Source organism: Panthera onca, chromosome E1 (genome assembly GCF_046562875.1).
Source record: "Panthera onca isolate mPanOnc1 chromosome E1, mPanOnc1 haplotype 2, whole genome shotgun sequence".
Taxonomy (NCBI): Eukaryota; Metazoa; Chordata; class Mammalia; order Carnivora; family Felidae; genus Panthera; species Panthera onca.
The window spans coordinates 24,036,398-24,063,416 of NC_138352.1; the positions used below are offsets into that span (position 1 = coordinate 24,036,398).

A 27,019-nucleotide genomic window follows, 5' to 3' on the forward strand; every position below is an offset into this window, starting at 1 on the left:
GGACTAGAGGACACACAGCCCTCTGAGGAAAGGAAGGAGATAGGGACTGCTTAAAGTTAGCAGAGGGAGCCTGAGAAAAAATCACGGAAGCGGCAACAAGGGGCTGCTGGGGGTCTACGTGGGATTTCTGGGCAGTGTTTTATTTATTTATTTATTTATTTATTTATTTATTTATTTATTTTTTATTTTTAGCGTTTATTTATTTTTGAGACAGAGAGACAGAGCATGAACGGGGGAGGGTCAGAGAGAGGGAGATACAGAATCTGAAACAGGCTCCAGGCTCTGAGCGGTCAGCACAGAGCCCGACGCGGGGCTCGAACTCACGGACTGTGAGATCATGACCTGAGCCGAAGTCGGCCGCTTAACCGACTGAGCCACCCAGGCGCCCCCTGGGCAGTGTTTATATGCGTCTAGTGGTGCATCTCCTGGCACAAGTCAATCCAGGTGCTTTGGCTTCCGAATAACAGAAGACTCATGCTGGCTTAAACATCGGTATTTACACCAAAAAGCTGAGGGAGACACTTCTGAACATAAACACAAAATAAATCAAGAGCAAATCAAATTCCCCACCCAAATCTAACCTCAGCCTGGAGCAGAGTCAGCCTATCCCAGTTTAGGGCAATCAACACTTGCTAATCTGCAGAGCAACTTGGGAGTTTGTGCAAGTGGCTGGGTGACGGCTGCTTTAAGCCACTGAGTTTGAGATGACAAGCTGACTGATGGAGCAACAGAAGATTGTTCTGGAAGAGGTAGCCAACACAATCAAAGCCAAAGGAAGAAGGAGGAGGAGGAGAAGGAGGAGGAAGAGAAGGAGAAGAGGAGGAAGAGAAGGAGAAGAAGAAGGAGGAAGAAAGAGGGGGAGGAGGAGGAGGAAGAAGAGGAGGAGGGGAAGGGAAAGGAGAAAAGCATAAAAAGAAAAAGAAGAAAGAATTGTACATTTTGAAAAGGAATACCCAGAATTTTAGAAACAATAGGATTTTTTTCTAATCATGGAACACTCAAGAAAAGGACATGAGTAATTATTAGAATATTAGAATATTAAGCTAATATTAGAATATTAAGCTAAAAAATTGATTAGTGTTTCTTGGGGCACCTGGGTGGCTCAGTAGGTTAAGCATTTGACTCTTGACTTTGGCTCAGGTCATGATCTCAGTTCGTGGGATCAAGCCTCATGTCAAGTTCTGTGCTCACAGCACGGGGCCTGCTTGGGATTCTCTCTCTCTCTCTCTCTCTCTCTCTCTCTCTCTCTCTCTCTCTCTCTTTCTGCCCCTCTCCTGCTAGCTCTCTATTTCTCAAAATAAATAAATAAACATTTAAAATATGTATATCAGTGTTTCTATATAAGGACAATAAAATAATTAGAATAGGGAGAGGGTTAACATGTAAATATCCACCACAGCAACAGATAAAAAATACTTAGGAATTTCAAGATTAGTTCACAAGATATATGGTTAGGAGAATAAATGGAGGAGTATGCTTGATTGGAATACTCAGCTTTGAAAATATGTTCATTCTCAAATTATCCTGTAAGCTAATGCAATTCCATTACAAATGGCAAACAATTTTTGACACATCAATGATTCTAAAATTCATTCCAAAAATATAAAAACACTAATACAGACCCTCCAACAACAACAAAAAAAACCTAACAGAGGAAGGAGGAGATGACCATACTATATATTACTTTGTATCCTTATCATACATTTGTGTTTAGTATATAGTGTTATATATATATATAATTATAGCATGTTATTACATTATATTTTACATTATATTTTATATAAAATGTAATATATTAAGGGGTGCCTGGGTGGCTCAGTCGGTTAAACGTCTGACTTTGGCTCAGGTCATGATCTCATGGTTCCTGGGTTCGAGCCCCACATCAGGCTCTGTGCTGACAGCTCGGAGCTTGGAACCTGCTTCGGATTCTGTGTCTCCCTCTCTCTCTGCCCCTCCCCTGCTCATGCTCTGTCTCTCAAAAATAAATGAACTTTCAAAAGTTTTTTAATGTAATATATTAATATGTTTATATACATAAAATTTAAATACTGTGACAAGAGAACAGAAATAGATCAGTAAGGACAAATAGTCGAATGAGCCTCAGTTTCCTCATTTACAAACATGCAATAGCATCTATTTGAATGACTTGTCATGAAGATTTAATGAAAAAAATATGTAATATGCTTATCACAGTGTTTCACAAACTGTAAATTTATATCTTAACAACTCTCACTGGAAATTTTAAAAAGGCCATTAAAGCCAGCCATCTTCCAGGGCGCCTGGGTGGTTCATTTGGCTGAGCATCTGACTCCTGGTTCCAGCTCAGGTCATGATCTCACGGTTTGTTGGATTAAGCTCCACATCGGGCTCTGTGCTGACAGCGTGGAGGCTGCTTGGGATTCTCTCTCTCTCTCCCTCTCTCTCTGCCCGTCCCCTACTTGCACTCTCTCTCAAAATACATAAATAAGCTCACAAAATTTTTTTTAAAAAGCGTGCCATCGTCCAAGTTGTGTCTGAGATGAAATGAAAAATCGAAACCCAGTGGGTGGAGCATGCCCTGGGACAGATTTTGATGAGATTTCAAGAAACCGAGGAATGTGGAAGTACCCTACAAGGGTTGAAGTTCTCCCCATCTGACTTCTTCATTTCTCCCTTACTCAACAAGCAGCCCATAGAAAAGGAAATGAAAACAAATACAGCCCTCAAAATGTAGTTCAAAGGGGAAGAAGGGGGAACATTAACCCCAAACAAACATGGACAAGATATAAGGAAATGACATGTTAATTCTGTATATAACTTCAAACAGGTGATAAAACAGATGGAATTTAAAAATGATCGACAACAACAAAAACAGCACAAAAAGCAGGCAAAGAGATCAGTCTGGAGAAAAGCATCACCCAAGGAACCCAAGTGTATTGACCTACAGAATACAAATTCAATAAAACTATAATTGAGACACAAGATGATAAAATAAAAGGTTCAGACGAAAAAGGCGATCAAAGAAACCAAATGATGGATCATAACAATGCTATTTGGGGTCTAACAGCATTTTAGAAAAAGCAAGAAATATAGTAGATAAGGTTAAATACTATATTGATGACATGGGGGAAGGACATCTGGTATGCTCAATGAATGGAAAAGACAAGGAAATTAAAGCAACTAGAGTGGGTGATTAACATAGGAGACAAAGAAGATCCAACATAAAGCTACTTGGTGTTCCTACAACTAAGGAACCAAAGAGTGGGAAGGAAAAAGTATTCAGAGATACAATGGAGAAAAGAAATGTCCCTAAGAAAATAACTGAATCTACCAATTGAATGCATATGGGATATACAGAGAACTAACAGTGTTCGCATCAATGGGGCACCCAGGTGGTTCAGTCAGTTAAGCATCGGACTCTTGATTTTGGCTCAGGTCATGATCTCACGGTCAGGGAATTGAGCCCCACCCAAGTCAGGGAGCTCCCGGGGAGCCTGCTTGGGGTTCTCTCTCTCCCTCTCCCTCTCCCTCTGCCCCTCCCCCACTCACCATGCATGCTCGCTCTTTCTCAAAAAAGAAAAAAATAATAGTTAAAAGGAAAGAAAGTGTTGGCATCATGACATAACCCCAATTAATTATTTAACTTTGAGGATAGGGAGAGAGAGCCTTCAGCCCTGATAACAAGAAATTGTAATTTAGCGCAAGAGAAAAAGTCGGGCTAGCCTCAGATTTCACCACAATAGAGTTCAATGCCAGAAGACCATGAAACGGTATCTGAAAAGTTCTGAGGGAAAGAAAGCATGACTATATCTTGCCAAGTTAATTTTCAATCATTAAAACAAGTAAAGAATTCAAGTAGCATGCCACTGTTGAGCCATTGTGGAGGGGAAGAAACTACACTACTCTTTTTTTTTAAAATATTTTATTTATTTTTGAGAGAGAGACAGAGCATGAGCAGGGGAGGGGCAGAGGGAGGGAGACAATTCGAAGCAGGCTCCAGGCTCCGAGCTGTCAGCACAGAGCCCGACGAGGGGCTCGAACCCAATGAACCGTGAGATCATGACCTGAGCTGAAGTCGGACGCTGAACCGACTGAGCCACCCCGGCACCCCTCCACTCTTTGACCGTGGAAATCTTCTTGCCTGACCTTGGAGGAATTTATTAAGGTCTAGAATTTGTGTGGTGACGATTTCTGCAGATTCACTCCATCTTCTCTTTCTTCAGATAAATGAAAGTTAATATTTACTATGAGAAAATAAAAACAGTAAGAGAATTTTATGCCACCCAAGACTTTATAGGATTGTTCCTTGGACAGGACCTTGTAGTTAGCGAGTGCAAAGCAAATACATCACATTCTCTCTTTGCGTCTGTCTCTGTCTCTTTCTGTCTGTCTCTCTCTCTCTCTCTCTCTCCCCACCCCTCCCTCAATCACACACACACACACACACACACACACACACACAACCTTGTCGTATAAGACCCGAGCGCTGTGAACTCACCAGACCGCTTATGCTTAGTCTATAATTACATGTTCTGTTTGGTAAGATAAATACAGTAAACCTTTCAGCGGGTCTGTCTGTGTCTTTGCTACACTTTCCCTTTGGTCAGTGGTTTGCGACCAGAATTGCATACTAGAATCACCTATCGAGATTTTATGTTTTATAACGCAGATGTCTTAGCTTGTGTTCTTTCCAGCAGTGTTTTTTATTGCCAGTGTCCAGAACCACCGATTTAGAGAAAAGTTTCTTTCTTATGTAGGAATTGAGACTCCCTTGTATGTCCACAGTGTGGCTAATTCTTACAGAATCATACGTGTTCTTGTTTACTTAGCTGTTCAAGGCAAAATGAGCCCAGAGCCCCCTTTAAAAAAAAAAGGAGATTTGGGAAAGAAACAGAGGTGACTGTGGCATGTGCTGACTGTATATCCCAGACCTTGGAAAATATACCTACATCATCCCATGGTGCCTTCAAGAGAGTGCTGCCTTTGGGAGACAGCCTCTGCATGTCCCAGCTTCTTCCAAAAGAAATGGGCAGGGGTGCCTCAGTCGGTTAAGTGTCCGACTTCGGCTCAGGCCATGATCTCACGGTTCGTGGGTTCGAGCTCCGCGATGGGCTCTGTGCTGACAGCTCGGAGCCCGGAGACTGCTTCGGACTCTGTGTCTCTCTCTCTCTCTCTCTCTCTGCCCCTCCCCAGCTCGTGTTCTCTGTCTCTTAAAAATAAACATTAAAAAAAGAAAGAAAGAAAGAAAAGAAACGGGCTAACCATTGTCTTTTGAAAGATCAGTCCTGGGGTAAGAAAAGAAGACATTGTCAGTGGACCTCAGGCTGGTTTCAGGGGAATGTCCTTGTCCCTTTGGGGGCATTTTAGCAGTGGGGCCTGAACTGAAAATGTGGAGTCGCATGGAGCTTCCTGGTGGGCAAGGAAAGAGTAGAGAGTGCACGATTAAGGGGCTCTGGAGTGTGGCAGCCTGGATTTGGATTCTAGTCTGCATTTGCTGGCTCTGTGGCCTTGAGCAGGTTACGAATCTCTCTGTGCCTTAGTTTCCTCATCTATAAAACAGATCTCATTGGGCAGTTGTGACGATCAATGCGATAGTACCCACCAAAGGCTTAGAATAGTGCTTGGTGCCTTATAAGCACCCAATAAATGCTGACTGTTCCTCTTATGACACGGAGCAAGCTGGGACCCAGCAAGGATAGAGCTCCGTGAAGACCCCTCAGAACCGGCCCGGGTTGCATCGTGGAGTCACTGTAAGTCCTAATGAGCCTCGATCAGACATACAATCCTGTCCTTGTAGAATTAGGAGGGACAGCCCATGGCTCTCCCCGTACCCCCCCCCCCCCCCCCGCCAAGGCCAGGTGGTAGCAGATAGCTATGGCTCCACAACGGCCAACAGCAGCAGAGAAACTCTCAATATGGCAAATCAGGAAGCAGTAACCTGTCAGAAGCAGCCAGCACGTGCCTTCAGGAAGCCTAATCTGACTGTCATCGAGCCAGTGGGGGCTGTTTTCACCAAAATTGGGATTCGAAAAAGGGAGTGAGGCCTTGGCCACTGCATGATGAGGCTTCACCCTATGGATTATTCTAGGGCTGGGATCCCAACAACCGCAGGTGCTCCCGACAGCATAGCAGTGGCCAACAGCAGGTATGTGGCACCTGGGCCTCCTTGCTCTGTGGTCCTGTGGCTGCAGGGGTGGCCTGGAGTCAGCTCTGCCTGTCCTCCTCCCTCCTCCCTGCATCACAGCTGGGGAGGTGTGGGCTTCCAGATGCCAGAGCCCTTCAATGTTTGCATTGCTCTCCAAAGACAATCATACTTGCAAGGCAGACGACGGTGTGAGCAGAAAGGGCGACCGCTCATTAGTGAAACTCTGGAATGTTCTCCAGCCAGCGCTCAAATGATAAGACACCGACAGAAAGAACCTCCTTTCTGCTGGACAAGCCCCCAGTCACCTTTGCCACTGGACTAAAAGCTTTCAAAGGGTGAACAGAAGTGCCATAAATCTCGGAGGCGACGTTAAATGTTTGTCACTGAAACACTTAAGACTTGTTTCAAACCCATTCCTTTCTGCAAGTTTATAACAAATAACTGGCTGACTTAACCTCTACAAGAGTATCTCCTTTTTCACTACAAATGGAAACAAATGGTCTATAAAGAGCGGGACCCTGCTGATGGTTGATGCTCAGCCACTGTGTGGTCTCCCAGCCCTGCCCAAATGGGGGAGCTGCCTCTTTTGTTTAGATTAAACTGGCTCTTGCTTCTATGGCTTTAGGGCGGCCAAGGTTTTAACTGGACTTTCTTTTAAACTGCCCATTAATCTTCCCTCCCCTCTCCCTGCTGAACGAATGAGTAAAGTAAATTATTTACATTCTGATGTTGCAAGAACTCTCCCTGCATTAAGCTCTCATTTGAGCCTCAAATGTGTCTGTAGATGGTGTTTACCTCACCCCCTCTTTATCATGACTGCACAGCTTCTCCACAGAGATCACCTGTTGGGCTAAAATATGACACAGATACAAACCCTGTTCCCAACCACCTGTGCATGCCGTGCCCTGAGCCACACGTCCAAGCCACCCGATCCTGATTTTACCAAGTTCCAAATGCAAGCGTCTCGGTGCCTCGCATCTTAGACTTAGCTTGCTCTTCGATATTCCAAATGTTCATCACTCCTGGAGGAGAATCAAAGCCCATCAGATGCTTTTCAGAATCGATCCACTGTGTGTCTTCTCAGAGTGAGGGGCGAGGGCCTTTGCTGGAAAGAATGTCATTCTCTGTATCAGCCCTTCTGGCCCCGATGAGACAAGAAGCCGCCTAGGAGTGGATTGTCAACATGGGGCGAGTTGGAAGGACCAACACCCACATGCATTCAACCCTGAAATCCCATTTTTCTTTCGTGGGGCGGAGACAAATAAGAAAATGCATTTTTTTAAGGCATCAGGGGAGAAGGGTCCAGGAAACGCTACAGAAAGGGAACGAGTAAAGCAAGATCAAAGCAAGAGGAGAGTTAGAAGCGCAGGACATCGCAGGTTACGCCTGCAGCCGAAATAACAATTTCTTATTAAGTTACAGTTAATACAGTAACTTTTAATTAGAAGAAGATAAGCCAGGCAATATCTATTAGGGCAGACACGAGTTTACAAAGCATCTGTTCTGTCCTTCTCTTAATATGCTGCCTCATTGATTTCTTGGGGACTTGATTTCTTTTGGCCTTCGTTACAAGTTCTTAATTTCACCCAACAAGCCAATGGAATTTAAATTCAACACCTATATATGTCATATTTTGCTGACTCTTGCCCAAACTTTGCCAGTAACTGAAGCTGTTCATCTCTTAAAAATCCCCCCCCCCCCCCAACTATCAATTATTTCCGGATGTTCTGGGAGAATAGTGTTGTCTTTTTTTTAAATTTTCTTTTCACATTTATTTATTTTTGAGAGACAAAGCACAAACAGGAGAGGGGCAGAGAGAGAAAGAGACACAGAATCCAAAGCAGGGTCCAGGCTCCGAGCTGTCGGCACAGAGCCCGACGCGGGGCTCGAACTCACGAACCGCGAGATCGTGACCTGGGCCGAAGTCAGATGCTCAACTGCCTGAGCCACCCAGGCGCCCCCAGGAGAATCATGTTAAGAATGGCCTAGCGCCTGGATGATGGCTTCCATTTTTTTTTTTTTTTTTTTTTTCCTCTGAAGCTTTGGCTCCAATGATGCCCTAGGCATCAGGGCCTCAAGGTCCCCCTGAGCCTTGCCCTGGGAACTACCATCTCCCACTGTGTACCACAACTGACGCACAGGACCAAAGACTGCTGTCCTCTGCACTTCTCCAAGCATGGAGTCTTCCCTATAAAATCCCACCTCCTTTTGTATCTTACTCTGTCTTACGAACAACAAAGGAATGCTGCTTGGGCTTCAATATTGTAGAGCTATCAGCCAAATGTTTCCGTGTTTTGCCCAGAGCCCCCTTTCCTGGCTGTTTCCCAGACTGGTAGCCGGGGTCAGGATGCACGACTGAGAGCCAAACACTATCTGGAACTCAGATCCACCCCTCCCTTCCACTGTGCATGGGTTTGGTATGTGACCAAGCTTGTCTTACATGGGCCTTTAGGGCAATCAACTTCTGGAGGCCCGTTCTACCAGTTAACCCGATGTGTGTTAAGTTCCAGCAATAGAACCAAGCTGAGGACTCTCGCACATGAATATCACTTCGCTTGTACTAAAAGCTATCATGTCTCAGCAAGTTCTTTTCTACTTCTTCAAATCCGGGGAAATTCCTAAATAACTGGCCATAGACCAGTAGCATCCAGAATATGTGTATCACTGGTTAAAAAAAAAAAAAGATGCAGACCCTCACCCCGAGCTTCTAAGTCAATCTCTTTGTCGGGTGCTTGCGTGGCTCAGTCGGTTGAGTGTCCGACTTCGGCTCAGGTCATGATCTCACGGTTCGTGGGTTCGAGCCCCGCATTGGGCTCTGTGCTGACAGCTCGGAGCCCGGAGACTGCTTCGGATTCTGTGTCTCCCTCTCTCTCTGTCTGTCTCCCCTGCTCGTGTTGTCTCTGTCTCTCAAAACTAAATTAAAATGTTTTTTGAAAATTATGAAAAACACATCAATCTTTGTTAGGAACTAAGCTCTTGTTTTGTTCTTTATTTTAGTTCTCTCAAATGATTCTTTCAGTCAACTAGGTTTGCAAAGGCTGTGTCAGAGCCCCATCTGACCTCAGCCCTGTCTGAGCATACGTTCCCTCGCTGAATTCACTTCTGGAATATCTTCTCTCTGACTCCCTCTTCCTCAGACTGTTATAATGGAGATACATCATGGCCCTTGCCCACAAATGCTGTTTCTAATGGACTTTCTCAAGCTGTGTCTGGACAAACACCTTAGTGGACAATTTAGACGACTGTGGAGCTAAGGGGAAGAAAGGGTGTGGGGGATTCTTATGTTAGGCTTACCCCAGGTTTAAACTCAAAATATCCAGGGGTTCTGGCCAGGAATCTTTTTGTTTGTTTCTTGGGAGAATTTCCCAGCTTTGGGAACTTTAGCAATATTTAGCTGGATGATTTTTTTTTTTTTTTTTTTTTTTTTTAATGCACCAGGATATGATCTGGTCCATTCATGATCTCATCAAAGAACCAAAAGATTTCTTCATAATAAATACTCCACAGGCTTCAGAACACATCAGAAAATAAAGTGGATTGATAGATGAGTAGCAGGAAGGATAGATAGGTACGTGATAAAGGAAATGTAGTAAAATGTTCATTGTAGAATCTATATAGTAGGTTTATGGGTATTCACCATACAATTCTTGCAACTTGATTTATTCATTGGAAAAATTTCATAATAAAATGATGGAAGAAAAGACAGTAGGATAGAATGTTCCCTCAAAACGTATTTTTTTTGAAATATTTTTTTTAATGTTTATTTATTTTTGAGACAGAAATAGCATGAGTGGTGGAGGGGCAGAGAGAGAGAGGGAGACACAGAATCCGAAGCAGGCTCCGGGCTCTGAGCTGTCAGCACACAGCCTGACGTGGGGCTCGAACCCACAGACCATGAGATCATGACCTGAGTTGAAATTGGACACTTAACCAACTGGGCCACCCAGGCGCCCCCTTCAAAACATATTTTGATGCTATACCACAACCGAATAAAATGATCAGTTTAATCGCTGATAAGTATAACTCCAGTGCCCTTAAATAATATATGTGCTATTTCTGAAGTCATGTACTATCTATGCCTATCAAGTCACATATCTTGCTTAAGTGGAATTTTTCAAAATAAATGAAGTGCTCATGTTTTATCTTGATAAAATGTAAACGCTTTTCCTCTTTCACTCTCCCCCCTCTTTATTTGCACGTGCATTCTCTAGCTTTCAAATTATTTGAATCGTATAAATAGAAAAAAACACATAGAAATATCACTGCACACATGTCACGAGGGAAGTGAAAAAAAAAAATCAAGATAAAACTATAATTTCCAGGAAGGTCAACCGAGAATGTTATTGTGTTCTGTGCTAGTAACTTCGAAAAGCCTGTATTCAAAGTTGAACATTTCCTGCTGAGGAAATTGAGCTTGGAGACATCAAGATCTTCAGGATCACGTCAGTAGTGGCCAAGTTAGAAAGAGAGCACAGATGCCCTGACCTTGTTACTGTACTTTATTCACTCTCAAAATTTACTCAGATATAAATGACTTTAAATGTCTGTGCGTAAAAATTACTGTAGTTAAAATCCTTGGTTTACATTAGTCAATAAATAGCTTTGGAACATTAATACAATTATACTACTCAGGTGTTTTTGACAAATCACATCCCTCTAAAAAGGGAGATTTAAAAATGAAACATAGGACAAGACTATACTTGGGAGAAAATATTTGCAAGTAACATCTGATAAAGGATTTGTATCCATAATATATAAAGAACACTCAACAAGAAAACAGACAATCCAATTTTTTTTTAAATGGGTAAAAGTTCTCAATAAACTTCTCACCAAAGAAGACACAGACAGCAAATAAGCATATAAAAAGATGTTCAACATCACTAGTCATTAGGGAAATGCAAATTAAAACCACAATGAGATACCACTCTCCATGTATTAGAATGACTAGCAATAAATCAATAAACAAACAACTTACAGCACCAAGTGCTGGCAAGAATGTACAGCAACTGGAACACTCATAGATTCTTGGTGGGAACGCCACGTAGCACAGCCACTTTGGGAAAAAACTCAACGGTTTCTTATAAAATTGAGTATGCCATTAACAAGCAACTGAGTAATATCACTCCTGGGTATTTACCCAACTTAATTGAAAATTTGTGTTCCTACAAATGTTTATAGAAGCTTTATTCAAGTTGCCCCAAACTGGAAACAACCTAGCCCTTCAATAAGTGAATGAATAAACAAACTGGTATACTTGTGCAATGGAATATCCTTGGCAATAAAAAGGGATAAACTGATTTCTCCTTCTGACCAAGGTGTAGTAATAGAGACTGTATTTACGCTCTTGACTGAAACAAACAAAAATCAATAAAATACATGAAACACCAGTTTTCAAGACAGTGGATACCAAGCAATGAGGACCAATGGTTCCTGAAAGACAGAACGCTAATGAGGTGAGCCCTATGGTTGTCTCAACACCTTGAGAGGTTTCCAGGACAAAGTACTGGGAGAGGGAATCCTGGTGGAGCCCAGCGGTTGAAGAGCAGAGCTGAGAATTTAGGAAAATCAAGATGGCTAGCGTTCCCAAGATACAGTAGAGTAGAAAAGGGAACTGTAAAAAGAGAGAACTGCAGAGATCTGCAGAAGAGTCTCATCTAGCATTGAAGGGAGCACTAATCAGTGAAAGCTTGTGTAGAAACTACTTCATGCTGGGGAAAGAAACATCTGGAAGGATTAGAAGCAACAGTGCCTGGTGCTTGTACAGGACTATTTACACCTTACGGATGACTGATATTGTCAGGTTTGAATCTGTCATCTTGCTGTTAGTTTTCTCTTTGCCCATATTTTCTTTTCTTCTTTTTCCGTTTTTATTTTCTGCATTGTTCTGAGAAGGTTGAATATCTTTATCAATATCAACTTTGATATCAATAAATGCTGATATTTATCAGGGCGCCTGGGTGGCTCCGTGAGTTGAGCGTCCGACTTCGGCTCAGGTCATGATCTCGCTGTCCGTGAGTTCGAGCCCCGCGTCGGGCTCTGTGCTGACAGCTCAGAGCCTGCAGCCTGCTTTGGATTCTGTGTTCCTCTCTCTCTGGCCCTTCCCCTCTCAAGCTCTGTCTCTCTCACTCTCTCAAAAAGAAATAAACGTTAAAAAAAAACTCTAAAAAAATAATGATATTTATCCAGATAAATATTGATATCCCTATCAACATTTTAACAACTTTGCTGGCTTCCTGGTTATAACTCTTTGCTGTTTTATTTTAGTGGTTGCTCTAAGATTTATGTTAGACCTATTTTAACTCCCCACAAACTAGCTTCAAGTGGTATCACACCATTTCATGTATGGTACGAGACCCCACTAATAGTATACTCCAATTTCTTCTCTCCAGCCTTTGTGCTGCTGTTTTCAGACATTTTGCTTTTATATATTGTACAAACATCATACTACATTACCCTTGTTTCAATAATTATTTTGTAGGGGCGCCTGGGTGGCTCAGTCGGTTGAGCATCCGACTTCAGCTCAGGTCACGATCTCACTGTTCGTGAGTTCGAGCCCCGCGTCAGGCTCTGGGCTGATGGCTCAGAGCCTGGAGCCTGCTTCCGATTCTGTGTCTCCCTCTCTCTCTGCCCCTCCCCCATTCATGCTCTGTCTCTCTCTGTCTCAAAAATAAATAAACATTAAAAAAAAATTAAAAAAAATCATTTTGTAAACAGATTCAAATAGTAAGAAAATACCTTATACATTTACCAATGTACTTGTCAACTCCTGCCTTCTTCATTCCTTTGTGTAGATCTGTGTTGCCACCCAGTCATGTTTCTCTTCTGCCTGAGGATTTCCTTTCATTTTTTTTTGTGCAATACAAAGCTGGTACCAAGGATCACAGCTTGTGTATGCCTGAAAACATTTTGATTTCACCATGATTTCTTGAAGACATTTTTGCAGGGTGTAGAACTTTTGGGTCTTTTGCTTCATTGTCGCTTGCAATATTAATAAACTAAACAAATAATCTCAATAGACAGAAAAATCCTATGACAAGATCCACTTCTGATTTAAAAAAAAAAAAAAGAAAAGAAAACAACCTCCGGATGCTGGGGTGGCTCAACTGGTTAAACGTCCGACTTCGGCTCAGGTCATGATCTCATGGTTCTGAGTTCGAGCCCCACAATAGGCTCTCTGCTGTCAGAGTGGAGCCTACTTCAGATTCTCTGTCTCCATCTCTCTCTGCCCCTCCCCCACTTTCTCTCTCTCTCTCTCAAAAATCAGCATTAAAAAAAAAATCCTCAGCAAACTAGATATAGAAGGGAAGTTTCTCTACCTAATAAGAGATATTAAAATAAAATAAAAAAACCTAGAGTTAGCATATATATAATGGTTAAAAACTAAATGAGTATCCCTTTGAAATCAAGAACAATACAATGATACCCATTCTCACCATATCTTTCCGCATTGTCCCTACTGGACATTCTAACCAGTGCAGTAAGGGGAGGACAAGAAATTAAAGGCATTCAGTTTAGAAACAAAGACATAAACCTGTCACTTTTTCCAGATGACACAATCTTCTACATAGATAATTAAAGGGAACATAAAAAAATCTGCTGGAACTAGTAAGTGAGTTTAGCAAGATTTCAGGATATAAGATCAACAGGGAAAATCAATTGCATTTCTTTTCTTTTTTTTTTTTTTTTACATTTTTATTTATTTTTGAGAGACAGAGAGAGACACAGCACAAGTGGGGGAGGGGCAGAGAGAGACTGAGACACAGAATCCGAAGCAGGCTCCAGGCTCTGAGCTGTCAGCACAGAGCCCGATGCGGGGCTCAAACCCACTAACTGTGAGATCATTACCTGGGCTGAAGTCGGATGCTCAACCGACTTTTGCAGGGTGTGGAAATCAACACCCAGGTGTCCCCAAATCAACTGCATTTCTATATACTAGCAACATACAATCAGAAATAGAAATTTAACCAAGAGTATAATTTACAATAGCATCAACAATATGAAATACTTAAGGACAAATCTGACAAAGATGTGAAAGTTTTGTGAAATCTACAAAACTTTTCTCAGAGAACAAAAAAGAGACATAATGAGGAGAGAGATATGTATGTTTATTGATTGAGGAATCAGTATTGTTAAGATGCAAACTCTCCTCCAAATGATCTAAAGATTCAATGAAATCCTGATAAGAGTCCTGGATGCTTTTGTAGAAATTGACAAACTGATTTTAAAATTCATATGGAAATATAAAAGACCTAGAATAGGCAATGAGATTTGGGAGGAAAAAAAAAAAAAAAAAAAGAACAAAGTTGAAGGAATAACACTACCTGATTTCAAGAATGATTATAAAATTACAATAATGAAGACAATGTGGCATTTATGCGAAGATAAGTAAATAGGCCAACTTAATGAATAGAGAATCTAGAAGTGGACCCACACATATACGAACAATTGATTTAGGGCAAAGGTGCAAAGACAGTTCAGTCAATAAATAGACTTTTCACCAAATGGTCCTGGAACAATTGGATATCCACAAGCAAAAATAAATAAACTTCAGTCCTTACCTTGCACCATTAAGAAACATTAACTCAAAAATGAGCGCATAGATATAAATGTAAAACCTAAAACTATAAGCCATCCAGAAGGAAATATAGGAGAAAACTTTTGTGACTTTTCGTTAGGCAAAGATTTCTTCCATATGATACCAAAAGCATGAGTCACAAAAGAAGAACTTGATAAACTAGGCTTCAGCAGAACTTAAAAGCCTACTTTTCAGAAGATCTGTTAAGAAAACAAAAGACAGGGGGCATCTGGGTGGCTCAGTCAGTTGAGGTCCAACTTCAGCTCAGGTCATGATCCCTCACTTTGTGGGTTTGAGCCCTGCATCAGGCTCTGTGCTGACAGCTCACAGCCTGGAGCCTGCTTCAGATTCTGTGTCTCCCTCCCTCTCTCTGCCTCTTCCCCGCTTGTGATCTCTCTTTCTAAAAAATAAATAAACATTAAGAAAAAAAAGTTGTTTTAAAGAGTATGAAAGACAAGCCACGGGCTGGGAGAAAATATTTAAAAATCATGTATCCGATAACAGACTTTTAATATACAACCGACGTCAAATATATTCAAAATACACCTAAAAATCTTAAAATTCAATACGAAGGAAACAATTTTAAAAAAACAAGCAAACATAAGATTCAAGCATTCATGTTGCTAGAAGAGACGGCAAATGAACTTGTAGAATAAACATCTACATCATTAGTCATCAGGGAAATGCAAATTACACACAATAAAATACCACTGCATACCAATTAGAATGGCTACAATTGAAAAAGACTGACCATACCATGTGTTGGCAACAATACAGAGAAACCAGAACTATTCTGCATTGCTAATATGAATGTAAAATGGCGGAACCACTTTGTGAGAGCTTGTCAATTTCTTAAAAAGGTCAGGGTACACCTCCCTTCTGATCCAGCCATTCCACTTTGTCCAAGAAAAATGAAAGCATATATCCACCCCCAAAAAGTAGTGCACGAATGGTCACAGTCACTACTTGTAATAGCCCCAAGCTGGCAACAATCCAAATATCTATCAGGACAGATTATGGATATTTATTTGCTATGAATCAACAAAGTGAGTTCTCTCCATTCAAAGGAGTACTACCCTGCAACAAAAAGGAACGGATTAATGAAATATCCGAAACCAAGGATGAATCCTAAATTAATTTTGCTGAGTGAAAGAAGCCAGATAAAAAAGGAATACATATTTTATGATTTTATTCCTATAAAATTCTAGCAAATGTAAATGTATCTTTAGTGATAGCAGATTGGTGGGTGGATGCTTAGGGATGGAAGAAGTCGAGAAGGACGTGAGAAGTGATGACAAAGGGGGACAAGGACATGATGGGTCTGTCTTGTCTTGTATTATATTGTATTTTGGAGAGAGTGCACGCAAGTGGGGGAGAAGGGAGAGAGAGGGAGAGGGAGAGAGAGAAGTTTAAGCAGATTCCAGGCTCTGTGCCCCCAACACAGGGCTTGATCCCACAACCCTGGGATCATGACCTGAGCTGAAATCAAGAGTCAGATGCTTAACCGAACTGAGCCACCCAGGTGACCCTGATATGTATTTTAAAAGCAAAAAGCACATGAGTGTATACATTTATAAAAATATGTTCAGATAAATAAATATAGTGTGCATACCTACTAATATTTATATATTTATTTATATTTATTTTTTATATTTAACCTTATATTTATATTTTATTTATATTATATATAATATATTTATATTTATATTATATACTTATGTAAATTAAATATATTTATATTATATATATTATATATATACTCTAGATTATAATATACTCCATATATATTAGAGAGAGAGAGAGCACTGAGGAGGGGTGAGGCAGAGAGAAACAGAGAGAGAGAGAGAGAGAATCTCAAGCAGGCTCTACACTCAGTGCAGAGCCCGACGCAGGACTCGATCCCATGACTCTGGGATCACGACCTGAGCTGAATTCAAGAGTTAATGCTTACCTGACTGAGCTACCCAGGTGCCCCAGGTGAAGACTATCTTAACCACTCTTCTGTAAGTCCAAAATTATTTCAAAATACACATTTTAAAAAATGACACCAGGGGGCTGCCTGGGTGGCTCAGTTGGTAAACATCCCCCTCTTGATCTCAGCTCAGGTCTTGATCTCAGGGTCGTGAGTTCAAGCCCCACATTGGGCTCCGTACTGGGTGTGGGGCCTACTTACAAAAATTAAAAGTGACAGACACCAGGGACGCCTGGCCGACTCTATCGGTGGAGTGTGCAATACTTGATCTCAGAGTTGTGAGTTTGAATCTTACGTCGGGTGTAGAGATTACTTTTTAACAAATAAAATAAAGATGACACTAAACGTACCAAAAGAGATCATGGTAACTTAAAATAACCTCACAGTTGGAAATCCTAAGTGTGACCCCAAACTAAACAGAAATACAAGAAATTCTACTACATAAAAAAAAAATTTAATTTGTTATTGCAAAAATAAAGTACAAACTCAGAAAACTGGGGAAAAGGTTTGCATCTTATGCACAAAGGAATAATTTTCTTAATATATAGGCCAATCAGTAACAAAAAGATAAACAATCCTATGGGAAAACGGTCAAGATATAAGATCAGGGTTCATTTCGTAAAAAGAATTTCAAATGACTCAAAACGATGTAAAGATGCTCAGCCTCAATAAGAAGATGTATGAAAAGTAAAAACCCAAATACGTTTTTCTATTGAAAAGTTTTATACTTAAAATTGACAAAAGCCAAAACTTTATAATACGCTGTATGGTCAGGGAACATGTGGGGAAAAAAAAAAAAAAAAAACAAAGCAGACTTTCCTTAGGAGTAAAAATTGGAACAGGTCCTATAAAGTATAATTTGGTAAAATCTCACAAATTGTTCCATATTCCTGCCTGGTGGCCTGGCGGTTCCATTTCTAGGAATTTGTCTTGTAAATAGGTCTTCACGAGAAATGAAGATATTCACTGCTTCACTGGGACAGTGTTTATCGTAGCCAAAAGTCTCTTATCAGCCAAAAGGCCTGATCAGATAAATGAATGGAATACCATGCAGCCTTCCCAAAAAGGAATAATGGGGAACTATATCCAGGGTGTAAAAAAGGTAGAGGGCAAGGTGTATGATGTGCTATCCTTTATGCTTTAAAAAAAAAAAGAAAAGAAAAAAGAATAAATAAATAAATAAATAAGTGTAAAAAACCAAAAAAAAAACCATAGGCCTATGTTTGTAATTGTGTAGAACATCTTTGAAATGATTCACAAGAAAGATGGGGGGTGGGGGAGACGGGAAAGTGGGTGATGGGCATTGAGGAGGGCACCTGTTGGGATGAGCACTGGGTGTTGGATGGAAACCAACTTGACAATAAATTATATTAAAACAAACAAAAAAAGAGAGCGCCTGGGTGGCTCAGTCCGTTGAGCGTCCGACTTTGGCTCAGGTCGTGATCTCATGGTCCGTGAGTTCAAGCCCGGCGTCGGGCTCTGTGCTGACAGCTCGGAGCCTGGAGCCTGTTTCAGATTCTGTGTCTCCCTCTCTCTCTGCCCCTCCCCCACTCATGCTCGCTCTCTCTACCTCTCTGCAAAAATAAATAAACTTAAAAAAATTTAAAAAAATAAAATGGGTAATAGTGTTTGCACTGGGAGGAGAAAGCAGGTGACTGGAGAAAGGAAGGTAAGAGAAATTCATTTGTCACGACCACCTCCTCCTACATATCTTTTATAAAATGTACGTAACTGCCTTTATTATTTAATCAAAAGTTGATTAAGTGCTTAAAAATTCCTTTCCTGTGTTAAAAACGCAGGGTAAGGGGCACCTGGGTGGCTCAGTCGGTTAAGCCTCCGACTCTTGGTTTTTGACTCAGTCATCACCTCCCGGTTGGTGAGTTCGAGCTCTGCATTGGGCTCTGTGCAGACAGGACGGAGCCTGCTTGGGATTCTCTGTCTCCTTCTCTCTCTGCCCCTTCCCCACTCATGCTCTCTCTGTCTCAAAAACAAATAAATAAACATTAAAATGTATATTAAAAAAAAAACCACAAAATGCAGGGGGAAAAGTATGTAGGAACCGTCTCAAACGATGGGAAGGGTGTATTTGGGTCACCCGGGCAGGAGCCATGGCTGAAATGATCGAGAGGCAAAGCAGAAGTCGAGGACTTGAGGCTCCTCTTTGAGGTCGGCAGCGGGGCCCCAGACGAAAGCAGGGAGACGCATCTGCTAACAGGATTCCTGTCTCAGGGGTGCCCGGCTGCCATCCAGCATCCAGCCGGCACTCGGAGTCTGCCTTTATTGATAGATGAGTAAGATTGAACATGGCACCTGTGTCCAGCGAATCCCCTGGCACCATTTAACCAACACTTAGAGCAGCTGCTTTTGAAAAATTACCTTCGGACTGGGCCCATCCTAGCAGAACGACATCATCACCTTGAGTACTTCTCCGGTTCCCAAGAAATGAGGATTTTTTTGCCCTGCCAGAGGAGACCTGAGCCGTATTTTCTTTGAAGTCACTTCTGTCGCTTTCTTTTTATTTCCTCCGCTGCCTACCTTAGATCACAAGGCCCGTGCTATCGCCATATCCTTCCAAGGGATCTCGGCGGCCCCCTTTGAAGGACTTCGGCGGCTTCTCCTTGCCCACAGCTCATTCATGCTCAGCAGTATTTACGAGGCTGCTCCCAGTCTGCTCTCACCCACTCCCGCCCATCTGTGCAAACCTACTGGACTTTTCTCCAACCACATCCCCATAACCTTCCACCTCTTCGAACCATGGCTCATGCTCGTCTGTTCATCACCTTCTTAGTGAACCACCACTAATTCACCAACACTCGGATCCAATGTCACCTCCTAGGGAAGTACGCCCAGCCCTACCAGGCCAACTGAGGGATACCTTCTTCCTGCTTCCAGGCTGTAGGAAGCTCTATTGGAGAATTTGTCGCAATGCTTTATTATCTGTCTTACTCATTTCTTCTTTTTTAAAATGTTTCTTTATTTATTTTAAGAGAGAGAGTGCAAGTGGGGTAGGGTCAAGGAGAGAGGGAGACAGAAAATCCCAAGCAGGCTCCGTCCGCACGATCAGCACAGAGCCCGACGCAGGGCTTGATCTCAGGAACCGGGAGATGGTGACCTGAGCCGAAATCAAGAGTCAGACGTTAACTGACTGAGCCATCCAGGTGCCCCAACCTTACTCATCTCTTCTGAACATTGTTTACTTTTATATCCACAGTGTGGAGGTAACACAGCTTCTAACACATAGCGAAAGCTCGGTAATTTTCTTTCTTATGAATGTGTGGATTCTCTGTTTGCAGTTTCCGGACGCTTAATTCAACACTCACGTTGTACTTAATTCTCCGATTTTTAGCCTCTTGCTTCAAGCATTGCTTCAAACATACCCGGAGGAGAGCACTGACGGCCTGTCCCACTGCAGCTCCTGCTGAAAGACATCTCTCATCCACGGAAACGTTTCCCCCAGGTTAGCTGCCCTAGTATGGCTAGAGGTTCCTCACCTCCACGCTCCCGTTCACTCTATTCGCCTTGCCGACATTCTCCACCTGTACCCACTAAAAAGTCAAGACGTGATACCACAACACAGCCACCAGAATCGTTAAAATGACAAGGGCTGTTGAGAGTACACGTTGACAAGCGTGTGGAGCGACCAGAACTCTCATTCATTGCTGATGCACGCGCAAGCTGGCGTGATCGCTTTGGAAGTCGTTTGGGCTAAATACAAATTCTCGTGATGCACAGAATCTGCTCCTAGGTATATACCCAACAGTCCCTATGGGACATGAATAAGAATGCTCATAACAGGGGTGCCTGGGTGGCTCAGTCGGTTAGGCGTCTGACTTTGCTTCAGGTCATGATCTCATGGTCCGTGGGTTCGAGCCCCGCATCGGGCTCTGTGCTGACAGCCTAGAGCCTGCTTCAGATTCTATGTTCTCCCTCTCTCTCTGCACCTCCCCCGCTCATGCTCTGTCTCACTCTGTCTCTCAAAAATAAATAAGTGTTAAAAAAATTTTTTTTTATGCTTGTAACACTGGGGACCCTGGGTGGCTCAGTCGGTTGAGGGTCTGACTTGATTTCGGCTCAGGTCATAATCCCAGCATCTGGGAATTGTGTCCCACCTCGGGCTCTGTGCTGAGCGTGGAACCTGCTTAAAGATTCTCTCTCTCTTACTCTGCTCCTTCCCCCACTCTCTAAAATGGAAAATAATAAATTAATTTGGGACACTTGGGTGGCTCAGTCAGTTGAGCATCTGACTCTTGGTTTCAGCTCAGGTCATGATCTCAGGGTTCATGAAAGTGCAGAGCCGGTAGGCTTTTCTCTCTCTCTGCCTCTCTCCCAGTCTCACTCTCTCTCTCTCTCTCAAAATAAGTAAATAAACTTAAAAAATAAGTTAATTTATTAAAGATTAAAATAAATTTAAAAAAAGAATACTCATAACAGTGCCTCGAAATAGAACCCCCCCCCCCCCCCAAATGTCCACCACCAGTAGGTTGGAAGAAGTGTGGTTTATATTCACACAATGGAAAACTACACAGCAGTGAGAATGAACCATGACTGTGCAAAGCACCACACAGATGGACCTCACAGTGTGGAGTGGAAGACACCAGACACAAAAGACACAAGCATTTACACTCTACGACTTAATTCACATAAAGTTCAAAACCAGGCAAAACCAGTCTCTGGTGATAGAAGTCAGGATTGTTGGGGGCCCAGTAACTGGCAGGGTTGGGGATCGGGGAGCCTTCTGTGGCCCTGGTGAATGTTCTATTCCTTGATCTGGGTTGTGGTTACATGCCTTGCCTTTTCAAGACTCATTAAACTGTACACTTAGGTTTTGTGTTATGTTTGGGTAAAACTGAAAATAAAATCGCCCCAGCACCTGGTCCACGCCTTCGCATAGGGGAAGTTCTCCGAATGGTTGGTGGTCAATTAACTAATGGAATTCTCCTTCCCGCTAAGTGCCTAAGTGCCTTTGGGGGGCAGGCTCAATCGTTTTGAATTATACTGAGACCACCAACATGTTTAATTTGACCTTAACGTCTCTACATTTGAGGAGCTGAAACGAAGACCTCTAGTAACCAGACCCTTTCACCCGGTTCTGTGCACAGCGGGGGCAGCGTGAGGATCTATTTCCCTCTGCTATCCTCATCCGGGATGGGAGCTGTTGGAGAACAGATCGCCTCTACCCAGAGTGTGTTTTCTGGGGTGCTAACAATGCCGTTCGCTCATCTTCCTTCAGAGTATAATCCACAAACCAGCCGCATGTAGGGTCACTTGGGGGCTGATCAGAAATGCAAACAAATGAGGGGTGCCTGGGTGGCTCAGTCAGTTGGGTGTCCCACTTCAGCTCAGGTCATGATCTCGCAGTTGGTGGGTTCAAGCCCCGTATCAGGCTCTGTGCTGACAGCTCAGAGCCTGGAGCCTGCTTCAGACTCTGTGTCTCCCTCTCTCTCGGCCCCTCCCCCGCTCACGCTCTGTCTCTCTCTGTCTCAAAAATAAATAAACGTTAAAAAAAAAAAAAAGAAATGCAAACAAATAAGCTTCATCTTCAGGCCAAGCAAGTCAGAATCTCAGTCGTGAGGCCCAGAATTCTGTGTTTTAATAAGATTCCCTGGTGTATTAATGGTGTCTTTTATTTTCTGTAGTTCCGATGCTCTGACATCTGGGGGCTTGCCGAGTCTGGAGGGCCCCTCCCAGGGCTAGCCAATCCCCAAAGTGAATGGGCAACTCGCCCCCAAGCTTGCTTTTCAGTTACAAACCAACCAGTCCAGAGCCCGCACCCCAACCACCTTCTTTATGGGGCTCTCATTCTCCAGGCCACTATTCTAATCACTGCACTAGGGGAGAAGGTACCAGACAACTAGGGATGGCCCCTTTGCCCCAGAGACCACTGAAATTACCTAACTAAGTGTAAGCCTTTTTACCCTGGTTCACCCCTTCCTTTCTGAGGAAACACCTAAAACTAGCCACAGCTCTCCCTTCTCTCTCTGACCAGTGACTGACCTTGGGTATGTCCCCCACAACATGGTGTACTACCTCCTTCTCAGGGGAACTGTGAGTAATAAACCATTCTTTTGATGGCAGTCATCTCCTGATTCGTTGGGCTTACAATACTTCAAACTTTCTATTAATAAACTGTAATTTAAAACACCAGAAGATTTAGGGGTGCCTGCCTGGTTCAGTTGGTAGAGCATGTGACTCTCGATCTTGGGGTCGTGGGTTTAAGTCCCACAGTGGGTGGAGAGAGTACTTAAAAAGATAAAATCTCTAAAACACCGGAAGATTTGTATGCACGTTAACAAATGAGAATTAGGGGCGCCTGGGTGGCAGGCAGTCAATTAAGCATCCGACTTCAGCTCAGATCATGATCTCATGGTTTGTGAATTCAAGCCCCTCATCGGGGTCTCTGCTGTCAGCACGGAGCCTGCTTCAGACCCTTTGTCCCTTCTCTTTTTCCCTCCCCTACTTGTGAAACTCTCTTTCTCTCTCTCTTTCTCTCAAAAGTAAACATAAAAAAAAAAAGACATTTGAGAAGTAGAAATTCTCTCCTACCTCTTGCAAAAGAGCTACCTAGACCACAGCTTATCCTGAATTCACATTCCCTCCAGAAATAGGAATAAATCCCACCAGGGAAGGAAGATTACCCTTTCCCTCCTGAGCATGGCGTGAGGTCATTTGTCATTCCCAAGTGTCTCAGGTGGAAAGATGGGGGACACTGACATGCAGGTGATTTTCCCAAGCTCCTGTCCCAGTGTTGATAGAGCCTAGGTGACCAGACTCCTGGTCCCAACCCCAGCAGCACAAACATAATCACAGAAGCTACCGCTTGTTGAAGGCATTCTAAGTGCTGGCTAAGAAATTAAGCTCTTTTTTCAGAAATGGATTATCCAATTAGCACCATGATAACCCTGTTGGGTAGGTATCCCCATTTCCACAGGAGGCACCGGAAGCTCAAAAATATTAAGTGACTTTTGTTTATAAATCCTGTTAGAAGCACAGTTATTATTCAAACTACTTCTTTCTGATTCCAAAGACATAGCTGTTAATGACTACAAGGTGGATATAAAAATTGAAGATGCTTTCAGCAGAATAGCTTGGAAATTAGATACGGAATTCTAATGTACCATTGCAGATTTTGAAATATGACAGTCATGAATTTTCCCATGATACTCAATGTGGAAAACTGTAATATTTCTTCATTTTTATAAATCGGATTAGAATCTGGTTTACAGCCCTCACACGCCAGACTCCACATGGAATTCAACCTCAAGTAACAATGGAAGATTTCTTCCCTATTCTGTTGGGTCTAAAAAAAATGGGGGAGGAGTCTGGTCTTTAGAGTATTCTGGTATCTGATGCCCCTGAGAGTTAATGTGCTTTCACTGTCTATGGTTTTTGTGTTTCCTAGTCAGTTTCACCGGCCTTTATCTTCTCCATCCGGGCTTTCAAGGTGCCACCAAACCACATTCCTGCGAGGTCTTGCTACCTCTGGGTTGTTGCATCCAAGAGGACCCCCATTCCCGAGGCAGCAAGGCTCTTTTGCCACATTCTTCTCCAGGTCAATTAATTCTTCCTCTGCAACTGCACTAATCTGCAACCTCTCCCTTCCACGGGCTTAATGATGTCAATCCCCGTCAACATTTGCACACAGAGTCTTTAGAGTTGACCCTCTGGCTTTTCAGTCTTCCTCCACATTACAAAGGAAAACAAAACAAAATGCTTGTTATGGCCCTCACCCAAGGAAGCTCAAAGCTAAGAGAAATGAAAGAACTGCTTTCTTTCTTTTTTTTTTTTTAACTTATTTATTTAAATTCAAGTTAGTTAACATACAATGTAGTATTGGTTTCAGGAGTAAAACCCGGTAATGGCTCTCATTCTTACCTAAGTGGTCATTAACTTGGGGCCAGAATATTAGAGCTAAAAGCAAAGCGACTCTTTTTTTAACTCTCTCTGAGATCCCCCTGAGATAGGTTCCCCAGATTGAAACCCTCTGGAGGCCAGCAAGTAAATCAGCAATGCATTATTCTTTTCTTTACCTTTCAAAGCCTAACCCAATGGTGTCTCTTCCATGAATGCTTCCTTGATTATCATTCTAAACAGAATCATTCTTTCCTCTCCCTGTTCTCACAGCAATTTGCTAAATGTCTGCCTTATACCGTGTTAACTGCATTCTGCTTTATCTAATACAAATTTTTAAAGAAATGCCGGCCACATTTCCTAACTGGATAATTTGGAGTATAATGGTACGGCAACAGCTTTATCTAGTTCCAGCAGAGACAGAGGGAAAAATTCTTTGGCTTAATAGTCTTAACCATGAGTTGAGAAAAGAGAATCATAAATTTGCCCAAGGTTCAACATATTTCTCAAAACTTTATTGAGCAGAGTAACTTTTGCTGGCTTCAGAGTGATGACAGTCACTCGGGGTAATTTAATGCCAAGTTCTCTTACTTAAAAACTTAACTTGGACATCAACCAAGTCTATAGAGTTGCATGCTTAGAGTGCCAAAGTACCTCAACCGCTCTGGGAGGGGAGTCTGTCCCTAGGAAATGGTGCAGAACAGCCCAAACAGGAGGGTGACTACCCTGCTGGGTGCCACAGGCTGTAAATCCAACCTTGGGGCTGCAAAGTGCATCGTGGGATGCCAGCTAGCTCAGAGATGCAATCTGGTGTAGTGCAGACAGCACTCAGCTGGGGATCCGAGGCATAGGATGCAAAAAGGAGGCATACCCGTGGACCCTTAGCCACCTGCTATATGCATATGCCTCACGGATGTGCTGACTTTCCACTCTGTAATGACCACCTTGGCGCCTTGATCCTTGTTCCTTGTACGTCTTTTTCCCACAGTCACAGCCTCTTGGCTCTCACCTGTGGGCTCAGCTCAGGTCTGTGACCATGAATTCTAAATCATGCAGGATTTAAGGGGTCACATTTAGTCTTCTTCTCGACATGGCATCGCTAGACTATCACTATGCTCCTTGACGCGAAGCTTCTGGAAATTCCAAGCCCACTTTTTAACCTCGTCTGGATCAATTTTGCCTCTTTGCCAAATTCTGCAGGAGCATTTCTGGTCCCTAGAGATGAATTCACTGCTTGTTTTCATGGTTCCATCCCTGAACCTCACACTTAAATTTGAGATTCCTTTACCAACTAGCCCCTGGCATTCTCATTCCCTCCTTGAACATTAGCATATGGCCCTCTGCCAGATTTCGAGGTTGCTGAGCTCTGTGGGGTGTCAGAAAACTCAGGCACTACCTCTGGTCACTCCTCGGTGCTGTTTGTCGTGTTGCTGCTGCTTGTCTGGGCCTCCATTTTCCTACCACCATGATATTCTAGACTCTTTCATGAACGCACGTTCCCATGGCCTCCTGCTGTTGGGTTGGTTTCCAATTGGCTGCCCCAATTGGGCAGATCTTTCCGTCCTCAAGGTATCAGCCCCCACTGGTCTGACTCACCCCCCAGCAGCAGCCAACACCTGGTTTGGGTCGATTTTGTTACATTGGTGTTTTTCCAAATAATCTCTGCAGATTGTTGGTAGACATAACATACACAAAGAGTTCTATAGTTAAATATATTCTTTTTTTAAAAAAATTTTTTTTAACGTTTTTATTTATTTTTGAGACAGACAGAGCATGAACAGGGGAGGGGCAGAGAGAGGGAGACACAGAATCCGAAGCAGGCTCCAGGCTCTGAGCTGTCAGCACAGAGCCCGACACGGGGCTCGAACCCACAAACCGCGAGAGCATGACTTGAGCCAAAGTGGGATGCCTAACCCACCGAGCCACCCAGGCGCCTCCACTTGTTCAACTTCTTAAAAACTACTTAATGTACGTGCCTCTCCAGTCCTACTTCTGCTTCACAAGGTGATTGATACGCAACTGTGTACATTATCATCCACAATGGCTAACGCTACGCTTCATTTACTGAACATTTGCTCTCCACTCGTCGCTACTCTCAACACTTCTCCCATATCGCCTCTTTTATGACGACAAACCCATGATGCAGGCGTAATCGTTGATTTGCCCCCCCCCCCCCCCCCCGTTTTACAGAGGGGGCTACGGAGGCACAAAAACAGCTAAATATTAACTTACCAAAGTCCACCAGCTGATTCAACTGAGATTCAGGCCGAGGTAGTTGGACTGCGGCGACATCGTTCTCAATCCCAGCGCTGTAATTTACTCATATAGCGTAAATAAACAGACATTCTTGCCCTGGTGGCGCTTATATTCCTAGTGGGAGGAAACAGGCAACAAATAAATAAGCTTAGGTCCTGCAGGGATGAGTGCCATGGGCAAAATTAAAGCAGAGTATAGAATATGCGAATGTTACTCTTCTACAGGGTGGTTCGGGAAAGCCTCT

At 42.9% G+C, this 27,019-nt stretch overlaps 1 long non-coding RNA gene across 7 annotated transcripts in view; it reads right to left on the minus strand.

Moving 5' to 3' along the window:
- LOC132688293 (uncharacterized) overlaps nt 1–27,019 on the minus strand; it is a 228,654-nt gene that overhangs the window by 58,834 nt on the left and 142,801 nt on the right. For 5 of the 7 annotated variants that reach the window (XR_013552092.2, XR_014136051.1, XR_013552090.2 and 2 more), the window contains one exon: nt 26,752–26,889. This is a non-coding gene — a long non-coding RNA (uncharacterized LOC132688293). Of the gene's footprint in view, nt 1–12,870; nt 13,020–17,949; nt 19,784–26,751; nt 26,890–27,019 lie in introns of those variants that run through there. The other 2 variants (XR_013552094.2, XR_013552093.2) reach the window with 2 other exon arrangements.